The sequence below is a fragment of the Lepidochelys kempii genome, chromosome 12, assembly GCF_965140285.1.
Source record: "Lepidochelys kempii isolate rLepKem1 chromosome 12, rLepKem1.hap1, whole genome shotgun sequence".
In the NCBI taxonomy this organism is placed as follows: domain Eukaryota; kingdom Metazoa; phylum Chordata; order Testudines; family Cheloniidae; genus Lepidochelys; species Lepidochelys kempii.
The window spans coordinates 25,848,676-25,861,785 of NC_136391.1; positions in this window are offsets into that span (position 1 = coordinate 25,848,676).

Below are 13,110 nucleotides of genomic sequence, written 5' to 3' on the forward strand. Positions count from 1 at the left end.
TTTGCTCCTGGGGTAACGCCCACAAAGTAATTAGCCAGCACATCTTGGAGGGCCTATTCTAATTGAGTGGCCCATAGAAAGAACATTTAACTGACAATGGACCAACCATGGGAGATGCCTATCTACCCTTAATGAAATTTCCTGCTGTGACTAGATGAAATGCATGGACATGTGACTTGCCCGTGTAACTCCAAACTCCATCTTGTTGCTGTGATTTTCCACAGTAAAAACAATGGAATGCCCTCAACATGGCAAAAGCGATAAAAGGCCCTGGAAATACCTCCATTGTGTCTTCAATCCTGCTTCTTACCTCTGGAGGAAACTTGCTACAAACTGAAACTCTGAACAATGGACTGAATGACCCATCCAAGCTGGGGATGTACTACAGAGACTTGACTTGAGCCAGCAGTTTATTCTATCACTGCTACAAGTCTGAACCAAGAACTTTGCCAAAACTGTATGTAATTGATTCCTTTAACCAATTTTAACTCTCACCTTTCTTTCTTTCTTTTTATAAATAAACCTTTAGATTTTAGATACTAAAGGATTGGCATCAGCATGATTTTTGGGTAAGATCTAAGTTATATATTGACTTGGGTGTGTGTGGCTGGTCCTTTGGGATCAGAAGAACCTATTATTTGATGAGACATTGTAAAGAACCACTCATCTCTGAATCTAGTGTTTTTGGTGGTGATATAAGAACTGGAATGCCCAAGGAAATTACCTTTATGTTTTCTTGTTAGCCAGTATGGTGAAACAGGAGTTTACTTTTCTGGCTGGTTTGGTATATCTTATAAAAGAATAATCACTAGTTCTGGATTGTGTTTGCCCTATTTCTTAGCAGTTCGTCCTGAATTTGGCATCCTCAGTTGTGACCCACTAAGGCACGGTTACAGGGGGTAATTGGCTGCTTAGACCATACAGCCAGCCAGCCTTATTGTCCAGTTACCCACATCAGCTTTCTCAAGGGGAACGGATTAACATCTGCGTGATCAGCGTGCAGGCTCACCTGTTTTCACCCTACACTCTTTCACAGTCCCTTTATAGTCACCTGCTTCTTATGTTCTGCCTTTTGGTAATGTTCCACTGCTCTGAAACCCCACACCCTTCAGACAAGAGGAGAAAGTGTCTTCTCACAGCTGGAGCAAACCCATTGTGTTTTACTTTGAATAGACGGATCACTGAGTGCTGATCACTCACCACTGTCTCTCGTCTGGCAGAGACATGATACAACCCTGCTAACTCAGAATGGATCCACATACATATAGGCTTTCCAAGACACAGTTATTTCATGACACACTCTCATAAAATCATCCACAACTCAGAAGTGGTATAGACAGAATCCCCAATGTGTCACAAACACAAACATCCTCCAGTATAAATGAAGGAGTGCTTCATTTATGGCTATTTTTCACTACACCTGTGTATCTGGTGGAGAACTACCCATCTGAAGTTCATCTTGAATTATTTTATGTAGTATCTAGTTTTAACAGATTATTACGACTTAGTCATTGTGATTTAATAACATTTTATGTGGGGTATTGTTTGTATATGTACAGACTCACAAAATGGTCAGAATTACTGTTGTTATGTTTATACTTAGATAATACGAGAGTGTATTTATTGCAATTTAATGTATGAATGCTGGAGTGATTTTTAAATTTTGAGATGGAAACTTAAATCAAGATTCCCTGTATTTTTAAACTGTGTGTATTTAATTAAAGGAATTCAGCAGCCTTAGCTCCATTTTAAGACATGTTTTTAAAATTTTATTTTGGATAGTAGTTTGGCTAAGGCAGCGATGTTTACATCCATATTCAATTTAGGTTGAGATTTGGGTTAAAAACCAAAATGGAGCTTGGGTTTGGGTTCAGCGGCATTGAAATATCATAAGTTGTTCACAAGATCAGTTGTTCTTTCCAGATTTCTGCCATTTTGGTTGAACTTAAGTTGGATCCAGAAAATAGGACTCTTCCAGTTTTACATTCCACCTGGAACTGAAACCACAGAGAGAATTTACATCTAGGGATTTGACTCCACACCCTGAACTCCAAAATTGAGGGGACTAGATTTAAGGATCTGTTATATAGTTATATAATTCAGTTTACAGAACATGTCCGTAATGATCAAAACTAAGAAATGAGGCTGAAATGATTATTATTATTATATTATTTCTACTACCATAGCATCTATGATCAGGATCTGATTGTGCTCATCCATCTATAAACTGGAAAATTTAATCTCCAGAGCCAGACTGCTTTATATACAGTGTAATGGGAAAAATTTAGTCAGTGTTTGGTAATGTCAACAGTGAATTAATCACCCAACACGCTCTGCATGGCATAGTGTCTCACTACGCAGGTTTGATACACAGCCCTAATACAAATCTTAATTTTTACCTAAGGGTAAAAAGCAGCCAGGGCAATGCTTAAGGTGATCTGAAAAAAGTGGAGGTGGGCGTCTATCATAATCTGGGAACAGCCACTTTGATAAGAGAGTGCTTACAGTGCACCCTTCCGCAATCTGGCCTGATTTTTTTTCTGAGTCTGTGACCCCTTGCAATCCGTCCCAGTTTAAGCACTGGGCCAGGGAAAGCATTTTTAATGCATGGGAAAGTGGCAGTAAGTGGAAGAACTGGCACTGCAAGTTAGTCTGGTCTGGTGTCTTTTACCCGAAACTGAATCTAAACTAAGAGAATGCGAATGCCAATGCTGTATTGCACAGACCAAACAGAATTCTTCTTTTAAGTGTGCATATAGGGCCAGATTCATTTCCAACACAACTTCAGTAAGATCCTGCCAGCACTGCAAGTAGACCCACTCCTGGGAATTCAGTCACAGCACTGCTTACCACTAGTTACTATTACTAACATGGTTTCAGGGTATTGTGCAGAGTGGACTTTAACCATATTTCATAACCTGCAGTCAGATCAGGCTTGCAGTACAGAGAGCCCCGGTTGTGTTAGTGGTCCTCCAGCTGCCTCTGGCACAGGTGAGGGGAAAAGAATTTTCTGAGCCCTCTGAAAAAGTGCCCAGGCTCTGATCCAGATGCGACTGAAGTCCAGGTTCTCTGGGAAGGGAATGTAGTTTGCTGTTTAGAAGGCTCTGTGTAAATCTGTAGCACTAAATAAGTAGTTTATTGCTGTTCAGGTAATACTAGTTAATGAATATTAATGTAGCTGTACCTGTTCCACTAAGGAGAGTGCCCTTCACAATCACATGGGAGTAATGAAGACATTGTAGGAACTAAAGTTGCAACAAACAGGCACATGCCTGAAAACAGGAAAATGAAAAGCAGGCAAGAACACTTTGATATTCAGACTGTCATATTTCTTCCAAACAATTCATGAGTGCCCAGCTCCTGTGTTAAAACCACACACACACACACACGAGCCATGCTGTTCCCAACTCACCGTACTTCAATTGTTCTGTTTCCCCAGGAGAGGCAATAGTGTAAAATATTTTAAAATCTTACCATTAACTGTAAAGGTTGTGAACCAGGCTGCAAGAATCAGGGACAGCAGCAAAATATTCTCACCAGTTGACATTTTGCAGGATGCTCCAGGAGTCAGAGGTCCAGTTCATTGCTTTTGCTTTAAAAAGTCAGTAAAGTGCAAAGATTACATAAAAGTAACAGCTGACATCTTACACAATTTCAGACATAGATTATTTGCTGTTTAAAGTACATTGCAGTCACTAACCAGTAGCACTTTGGGACTGTCCTGAAATAATGGTTTCAACTTTATTTCACCTTGCTTGGATTATAAACTCAAACATTACAGTATAAAGACCTATAAGAAGGCATGACATTCTGTAGACTGTCTGGATCATTCAACCGTATACCGGGATTACGCAGCAAATTGAGTTGGGTGTTTTGCTTAAAAACTGGCAGATATAACTGTAAACAATTTTCTGATGGAACACTTTTCCATTGGAAAATTCTGATTCAACTAAATCAAAACATTTTCCAGGGATGTATCAATTTCATTGAAATTTTCAGTGGGAAATTATTGAAATGTTTTGTTTTACTGTCTAAAAGTATAGCCAATCATTCATTATTAAGAATGTTTAAGAGACCAACTAATCAAACATAGCCAATTTTTTTGTCTAGAGCCCAACCAGTATAATATAAAAAAGAGACATATGTACCCTCTTTCCAAGAAGCATGTTTTATTTTGTAGTATGTTCACCACACAGAAGGTGTGCTTCCAAATATGCCCGCCCCCCCATGCCTCTTGTATTTACAGCACAGTTGCTTACAAGTTAGAAAGCACTTTATATATCACCTAAGAATACTTGAATATTGTTTCCCATTCTGGCTGCTCCATCTCATAAAGGATATAATGGAATTGGAAAAGGTTCAGAGAAGGGCAACACAGACGATTAAGGGACTGGAACAACTTCCATATGAGGAGAGACTACAAAGATTAGGGTTGTTGAACTTAGAAAAGAGATGACTAAGGGGTGGGGGGATACGATAAAGGTCTATAAAATTATGGATGGTGTGAAAAAAATGACTAGATAAGTGTCATTTCCCCTTTCACACAATACAAAATTCAGGAGTCACCCAATGAAATTAATAGACAGTGGGTTTAATACAAACAAGAGAAAGTACTTTTTTACCCAATGCACAATTTATCCGGGGAACTCATTGCCATGGGAAATTGTGATGGCCGAAAGTATAACTGAGTTCTAAAGAGAACTGGATAAGTTCATGGAGGACAGGTCCATCAATGGCTATTAGCCAAGATGGTCAGGGACACAACCCTAAACCTCTGACTACCAGAAGCAGGGAGTGGAAGACAGAGGTGGCTCATTCCATAGTTGCCTTGTTCTGTACATTCCTCACAAAGCACTGTATAGGCCACTGTTGGAGACAGAATACTGGGCAAGATGGACCACGGTCTGATCCAATATGGCAGCTCTTATGATCTTATGTTCCAAGAGCCAACCCACCAATTTGTACCCGTTCCTTAACTTGTTTCATAATCTCTATTTTGGCTACTACATTTTAAACCAGTTGCCTGGGAAGGTACCTGTATTAGGACATAGAACAAACGCATCTTGCCTTTGACAAGCTTTATATTCGCTGATGCCAAAAGCCACAATTAATTTTGCAGAATATTGTGGGATAAATAAGTAATCAAAGTGGACAGAATTGTGTGAAGGACATAACATAATTTGGTTAACATAACTGCCCATATATTGGTTATAATACAATATTAATATGGTAAGCCCTAGGCCTAACATATGTATTGGCTAACAGTTTTAAAGTTATCATTTTGACTTATGTTATATTGTATTATAATTTATAATATACAGTAGACCCTCAGAGTTATGAACACCAGAGTTACAAACTGACCAGTTAACCACACACCTCATTTGGAACCGGAAGTACACAATTGGGCAGCAGCAGACACACAGAGAAAGCAAATACAGTATAGTACTGTGTTAAACAAATTACTAAAAAACTAAACGGAAAGCAGTAACTCTGTAATGTAAAAGCCAAAACTGACATTATTCTGAACCATAATATAATGTAACATAAAAATTAAAACAAAACAACATTTTTGCCCGATCAACACAATACATTTTGATAAGGTTGTAACAAAATATTTTGGCGTAGTCTGTAACATTTCCTTGTGCGGATGAGATTTAGCTCCCACAGTTACTCTCACAGAAACAAACCACCAACCTCTGCAAAGCTACTGCTCCCAATTTATGGGTCTAGTCAAGCTATGTTCAGCCTAGGACCTAGAGGATGAAGGGGAAGGGCCAGTGGCACAAAGGTGGTTATATGGCACTTTTGCACTCTCTGATTTCTGGGTTTGTCATGGTCCAGTTCAGCCCCTACCATATCTTAGAGTAACTTCAGGGCTCCTTTAACTTCTGTTGGCTGGACACAGTCCCCTATGGGGCGTTATGCTGGCAGGGATTGCAGGAACACAGCACTCTTTGTTACACATCTAGCCTGTGCATATAGAGGCCACTTTCTTTTGAGTTCATATATGAATAATAAATGTACAATATAAAATGTGCCTCTTATGTAGCATTGGTATTGGTGACAGGCATTTTTTTGTGCAAGATCGGTGAGTCCTGGCTGGATGGGAGCCTAAGCTGTTGCCACATGTGTGGGAATGGAAAGGGGGACATGTCCCACTTATTTCCTGATGCTTCTGTAGAGGCACATGGGGATGGTGGGGGTTAGAGAAGAGCTCTCCCAGCCATGAACAGGCAGGACAGCTGCCAGCTGTACAGTTATGGTAAGGGAAACAGCCTTTCTTCTCCCCAATGTCTCCAGCTCCTTCTGCTTCCACCCCCTAGCACAGCTACAAGTTGGTGCTTCTGGTGTTTTATTCTGTTCAGGCTCCTGAATGAGAGGAGAGCAGTGAAGCCAGGTAGGAAAGGCGGGTCAGGTTGTGCAGGAGACCCCCTTACAGATGGCCATAGCATACTTTAAGTTGACATAACATGTACTCAGAAAGCAAGATGTTTCCATTTTCTTTACTTGGCTCATAACAAATAAATCAGGCATAACTTTCAGCCGTACTAGCTGGCTGTATTCAGGGGGGGTGTGTGTGTGGAGGGGAAGGTCACATTCATATTTGTTAAAAATCCCTATCATCCTTTTCAGTGTTCTGTGATCTCATGAGGACTGGAGTGCATGGGGCCAGCATATTGATGGCTAAGTACTAATTTCCTCCTGGAGTATTTATTATTTCCATAGCTAATACTGATTTCTAAAATGTATATGTATACAAACATGTCATATCAAGAGCTGGGTGAACGAAAGCAGTACTGGGCAAATGACTTGAAAATTTTGCACTATTTCTCGACAAATATTATGCAAGCAGCTCTGGTCAGATCTCATCTCTGGAGGTATTTGTGATAGTTTACTCTGGGGTTATCAGATTGACTGATATAATGGGAATAAAGGACACTCAGCACTTTGCAGAGTTGGGCTTTGAGTAAACATTCAACATATTTTAGTCCATTCCAGTCCAATAAGTTTATTATTAAAGAAATAATGGGGTGGGGGGTGGTAGAGGAGAAAGCAAAGTGGCAATTTCCTTTGCGTTAGTGTTGGCAGCACATTCCATCAACTAAGAGCTGCTTTTAGTTTGTTTAGTAATTTTCAGTAGCTCATTTTGGATGTACAATAATTCCATATCAAAAACCCTCTTAAGACCAGTGAAATCAACAGTTGCTTCTGGCTTTGATTTTGTACTCCAAGATAGTCTTTCCCCCTCACTAATTGTTGTGGCAGTGATTCAACAGGCCTTAGCTCCAAAAAGATCATTCATTCTGTAGCACTGATGTCAACAGATAATGTTCTATTTCCCAGGTTTCAGAGTAACAGCCGTGTTAGTCTGTATTCGCAAAAAGAAAAGGAGTACTTGTGGCACCTTAGAGACTAACCAATTTATTTGAGCATGAGCTTTCGTGAGCTACAGCTCACTTCATCGGATGCATACCGTGGAAACTGCAGCAGACTTTATATACACACAGAGAATATGAAACAATACCTCCTCCCACCCCACTGTCCTGCTGGTAATAGCTTATCTAAAGTGAGCATCAGGTTGGGCCATTTCCAGCACAAATCCAGGTTTTCTCACCCTCCACCCCCCCACACAAATTCACTCTCCTGCTGGTGATAGCCCATCCAAAGTGACAACTCTTTACACAATGTGCATGATAATCAAGTTGGGCCATTTCCTGCACAAATCCAGGTTCTCTCACCCCCTCACTCCCTTCCCAAAAACCACACACACAAACTCACTATCCTGCTGGTAATAGCTCATCCAAAGTGACCACTCTCCCTACAATGTGCATGATAATCAAGGTGGGCCATTTCCAGCACAAATCCAGGTTCTCTCACACACACCCCCACCCCCATACACACACAAACTCACTCTCCTGCTGGTAATAGCTCATCCAAACTGACCACTCTCCAAGTTTAAATCCAAGTTAAACCAGAACATCGGGGGGGGGGGGGGGGTAGGAAAAAACAAGGGGAAATAGGCTACCTTGCATAATGACTTAGCCACTCCCAGTCTTTATTTAAGCCTAAATTAATAGTATCCAATTTGCAAATGAATTCCAATTCAGCAGTTTCTCGCTGGAGTCTGGATTTGAAGTTTTTTTGTTTTAAGATAGCGACCTTCATGTCTGTGATTGCGTGACCAGAGAGATTGAAGTGTTCTCCGACTGGTTTATGAATGTTATAATTCTTGACATCTGATTTGTGTCCATTTATTCTTTTACGTAGAGACTGTCCAGTTTGACCAATGTACATGGCAGAGGGGCATTGCTGGCACATGATGGCATATATCACATTGGTGGATGTGCAGGTGAACGAGCCTCTGATAGTGTGGCTGATGTTATTAGGCCCTGTGATGGTGTCCCCTGAATAGATATGTGGGCACAATTGGCAACGGGCTTTGTTGCAAGGATAAGTTCCTGGGTTAGTGGTTCTGTTGTGTGGTATGTGGTTGTTGGTGAGTATTTGCTTCAGGTTGCGGGGCTGTCTGTAGGCAAGGACTGGCCTGTCTCCCAAGATTTGTGAGAGTGTTGGGTCATCCTTTAGGATAGGTTGTAGATCCTTAATAATGCGTTGGAGGGGTTTTAGTTGGGGGCTAAAGGTGACGGCTGTCACCTGCTGTCAGGGTGCCAATGCCTGAGATGATGGGGCGCCCAGGATTTCCAGGTTTATGGATCTTGGGTAGTAGATAGAATATCCCAGGTCGGGGTTCCAGGGGTGTGTCTGTGCGGATTTGATCTTGTGCTTTTTCAGGAAGTTTCTTGAGCAAATGCTGTAGTTGCTTTTGGTAACTCTCATTGGGATCATAGGGTAATGGCTTGTAGAAACTTGTGTTGGAGAGCTGCCGAGCAGCCTCTTGTTCGTATTCCGACCTATTCATGATGACAACAGCACCTCCTTTGTCAGCCTTTTTGATCACCCTGACAGCAGGATTGTCTGGCTATGTAGACTCCCTCCTCAGGCCCCACGCTACCAGCACTCCCAGCTACCTTCGAGACACCACTGACTTCCTGAGGAAACTTCAGTCCATCGGTGATCTTCCTGATAACACCATCCTGGCCACTATGGATGTAGAAGCCCTCTACACCAACATTCCACACAAAGATGGACTACAAGCCGTCAGGAACACTATCCCCGATAATGTCACGGCTAACCTGGTGGCTGAACTTTGTGACTTTGTCCTTACCCATAACTATTTCACATTTGGGGACAATGTATACCTTCAGATCAGCAGCACTGCTATGGGTACCCGCATGGCCCCACAGTATGCCAACATTTTTATGGCTGATTTAGAACAACGCTTCCTCAGCTCTCGTCCCCTAAAGCCCCTACTCTACTTGCGCTATATTGATGACATCTTCATCATCTGGACCCATGGAAAAGAAGCCCTTGAGGAATTCCACCATGATTTCAACAATTTCCATCCCACCGCCAACCTCAGCCTGGTCCAGTCCACACAAGAGATCCACTTCCTGGACACTACAGTGCTAATAAACAATGGTCACATAAACACCACCCTATACCAGAAACCTACTGACTGCTATTCCTACCTGCATGCCTCCAGCTTTCACCCTGACCACACCACACGATCCATCGTCTACAGCCAAGCTCTGCGATACAACCGCATTTGCTCCAACCCCTCAGACAGAGACAAACACCTACAAGATCTCTGTCAAGCTTTCTTACAACTACAGTACCCACGTGCAGAAGTAAAGAAACAGATTGACAGAGCCAGAAGAGTTCCCAGAAGTTACCTATTACAGGACAGGCCTAACAAAGAAAATAACAGAACGCCACTAGCCGTCACCTTCAGCCCCCAACTAAAACCCCTCCAACGCATTATTAAGGATCTACAACCTATCCTAAAGGATGACCCAACACTCTCACAAATCTTGGGAGACAGGCCAGTCCTTGCCTACAGACAGCCCCACAACCTGAAGCAAATACTCACCAACAACCACATACCACACAACAGAACCACTAACCCAGGAACTTATCCTTGCAACAAAGCCCGTTGCCAATTGTGCCCACATATCTATTCAGGGGACACCATCACAGGGCCTAATAACATCAGCCACACTATCAGAGGCTCATTCACCTGCACATCCACCAATGTGATATATGCCATCATGTGCCAGCAATGCCCCTCTGCCATGTACATTGGTCAAACTGGACAGTCTCTATGTAAAAGAATAAATGGACACAAATCAGATGTCAAGAATTATAACATTCATAAACCAGTCGGAGAACACTTCAATCTCTCTGGTCACGCAATCACAGACATGAAGGTCGCTATCTTAAAACAAAAAAACTTCAAATCCAGACTCCAGCGAGAAACTGCTGAATTGGAATTCATTTGCAAATTGGATACTATTAATTTAGGCTTAAATAAAGACTGGGAGTGGCTAAGTCATTATGCAAGGTAGCCTATTTCCCCTTGTTTTTTCCTACCCCCCCCCCGATGTTCTGGTTTAACTTGGATTTAAACTTGGAGAGTGGTCAGTTTGGATGAGCTATTACCAGCAGGAGAGTGAGTTTGTGTGTGTATGGGGGTGGGGGTGTGTGTGAGAGAACCTGGATTTGTGCTGGAAATGGCCCACCTTGATTATCATGCACATTGTAGGGAGAGTGGTCACTTTGGATGAGCTATTACCAGCAGGATAGTGAGTTTGTGTGTGTGGTTTTTGGGAGGGGAGTGAGGGGGTGAGAGAACCTGGATTTGTGCAGGAAATGGCCCAACTTGATTATCATGCACATTGTGTAAAGAGTTGTCACTTTGGATGGGCTATCACCAGCAGGAGAGTGAATTTGTGTGGGGGGGTGGAGGGTGAGAAAACCTGGATTTGTGCTGGAAATGGCCCAACCTGATGCTCACTTTAGATAAGCTATTACCAGCAGGACAGTGGGGTGGGAGGAGGTATTGTTTCATATTCTCTGTGTGTATATAAAGTCTGCTGCAGTTTCCACGGTATGCATCCGATGAAGTGAGCTGTAGCTCACGAAAGCTCATGCTCAAATAAATTGGTTAGTCTCTAAGGTGCCACAAGTACTCCTTTTCTTTTTGCTATTTCCCAGGGCAGGCTTTCCATAAGTTATTTAACTTCATGCAACTGTGTTTATTTAAGTGGGCTGTTTCTTTCAGTACACTAGGAGAAGTAGCTTCAGTTATTTTGAGAAGTTGGCAAACTGCTCTATCTTTTGCCTTTCCCTAGATGGAGTGGACTGATCCATTGAGTTTCCTCCTCAGATACATTTAACAATTTAAAGGCCCAGTTTTCAAACATGTGTGCCCTGAGTTCATGGCCTACGTCAGTATTTAGCTTCAAGTGCTGGTTTAGAAGCCAAAGGCCCTCAGTTCAGCAAGGCACTTCAGCACATGTATAAAGTTAAACATGGAACTAGTCCCATGGATTATGTACCTACTCATATCTGTGCTGAATTGTGCCCTTAGCCCACTGTTGCTCAGGCTCATTTAGATTTGCTGATTCATGTATTTTCCCAAATCATAGAATATCTGAGTTGGAAGGGACCTCAGGAGATCATCTCGTCCAACCCCCTGCTCAAAGCAGGCACAATCCCCAATTTTTTTTTTATTTTTTGGGTCCCAGATCCCTAAATGGCCCCCTCAAGGATTGAACTCACAACCGTGGGTTTAGCAGGCCAATGCTCAAACCACTGAGCTATCCCCTCCAAAGGTTAGTACACATGGTACATTTTTAGAATGGAAAAACATCGTAGAGTTGAACTTTTGGAAAATAATATTTTTGCATAATAGCTCAGTTATAGCAGATTTGTATGGTTACATACACTCTCTCCTTGGGAGTTTTATTCCTCAGACTTTTGGAAAGGATTCTTGCTGACTTTGACAGTGGTGAAAATTATAAAGTTGCATTTTAAGAAAACAGAGGGGTGATGTCCTTTTCTACTATTTCTGCATGGCTGGCTGAACTGGCAAATAGACTGAACAGAGACAGTTGCCTTGAATAGCAGTAATAAATCAAGTTGCTACATAAGGCTATGGTGGCACACGGAAAATATGTAGAAGTTAGAAATACTTTCTGTTGGTAGAGACTTTAGTTTATGGGTTGTTAGATTAAAGACTGTAAATAAAACTCAACAAATAATTCTTCTTTCACTTAAATGTCTCAAGTCCTGGAAGAGTTTTAGATTTTCAGTTGTCAGCTTTTCCATTTTTGCTAGGATTGCATGCATCTATTACTGTTATCAAAGTAGTGTCCAGCAGTCCCAATGGAGACAAGAGCCACATTGTGCCAGATCTGAAGGTTGATTTTGTAGGGCAACTGTTCTCATTTACTTTACACAACCAATCTCGAGGGTCCCTCACCGAGTGCTATACAGTAAAGGTGCCCTCACATAGACCTGCATGGTATATAACAAAATCCTCCACCTCAATTTTACCCAACTGAATAAGGGCGTCTCATGGTACCAATCCCTACACTCACATTTTCAATAAGATGGCAGAAAGGAGAGAAGAAGAGTATTGATTTCCCCCACTCTGCACTGGACCCAAGAGCAGGATTGGTGAACCAAGGGGAGCAATCTACTCCATCTTAATGCATGGAGCAGATTGTGCAGGTCCTGTGCATCACATGCAGCCTAGGGAAAATTATGCTTCAGTCTAGCCTTGCACAGCTTAGTGCAGAAGAGGAAACTGGTAGAACGACTCAGCAGAAACAACATGCAGTCAAGCAAGTTTTTGCTCTGAACAGATGTTTGTAATGTGAAAAGGTGAATAAAAACATACCAGAAAATGAAATAAAATGCCCCCAAGCTGGGGGTCCAACCATTTCCCAAGCACCCAGTGTATTGCCCTTCCCAGGGGCACTTCTGCAAGGGGAAGAGCTGAACTGATGTTAAGTCCTCCTTTACTGGGGACCCTGCACCCTGTCACACATAGTTCACTCTTGAGCACCTTTGGTGATCCTCCTTCGGTGAGTTATTTTTCCAAGGAATGACTTCAATGTCAAAAATCTATGCTAGTGCCTTGTTTAAGTTATCTGGAAGATCTCCCTGCTGGAGCTAGCAATGAATCCTATGGGTGTCAAAGCA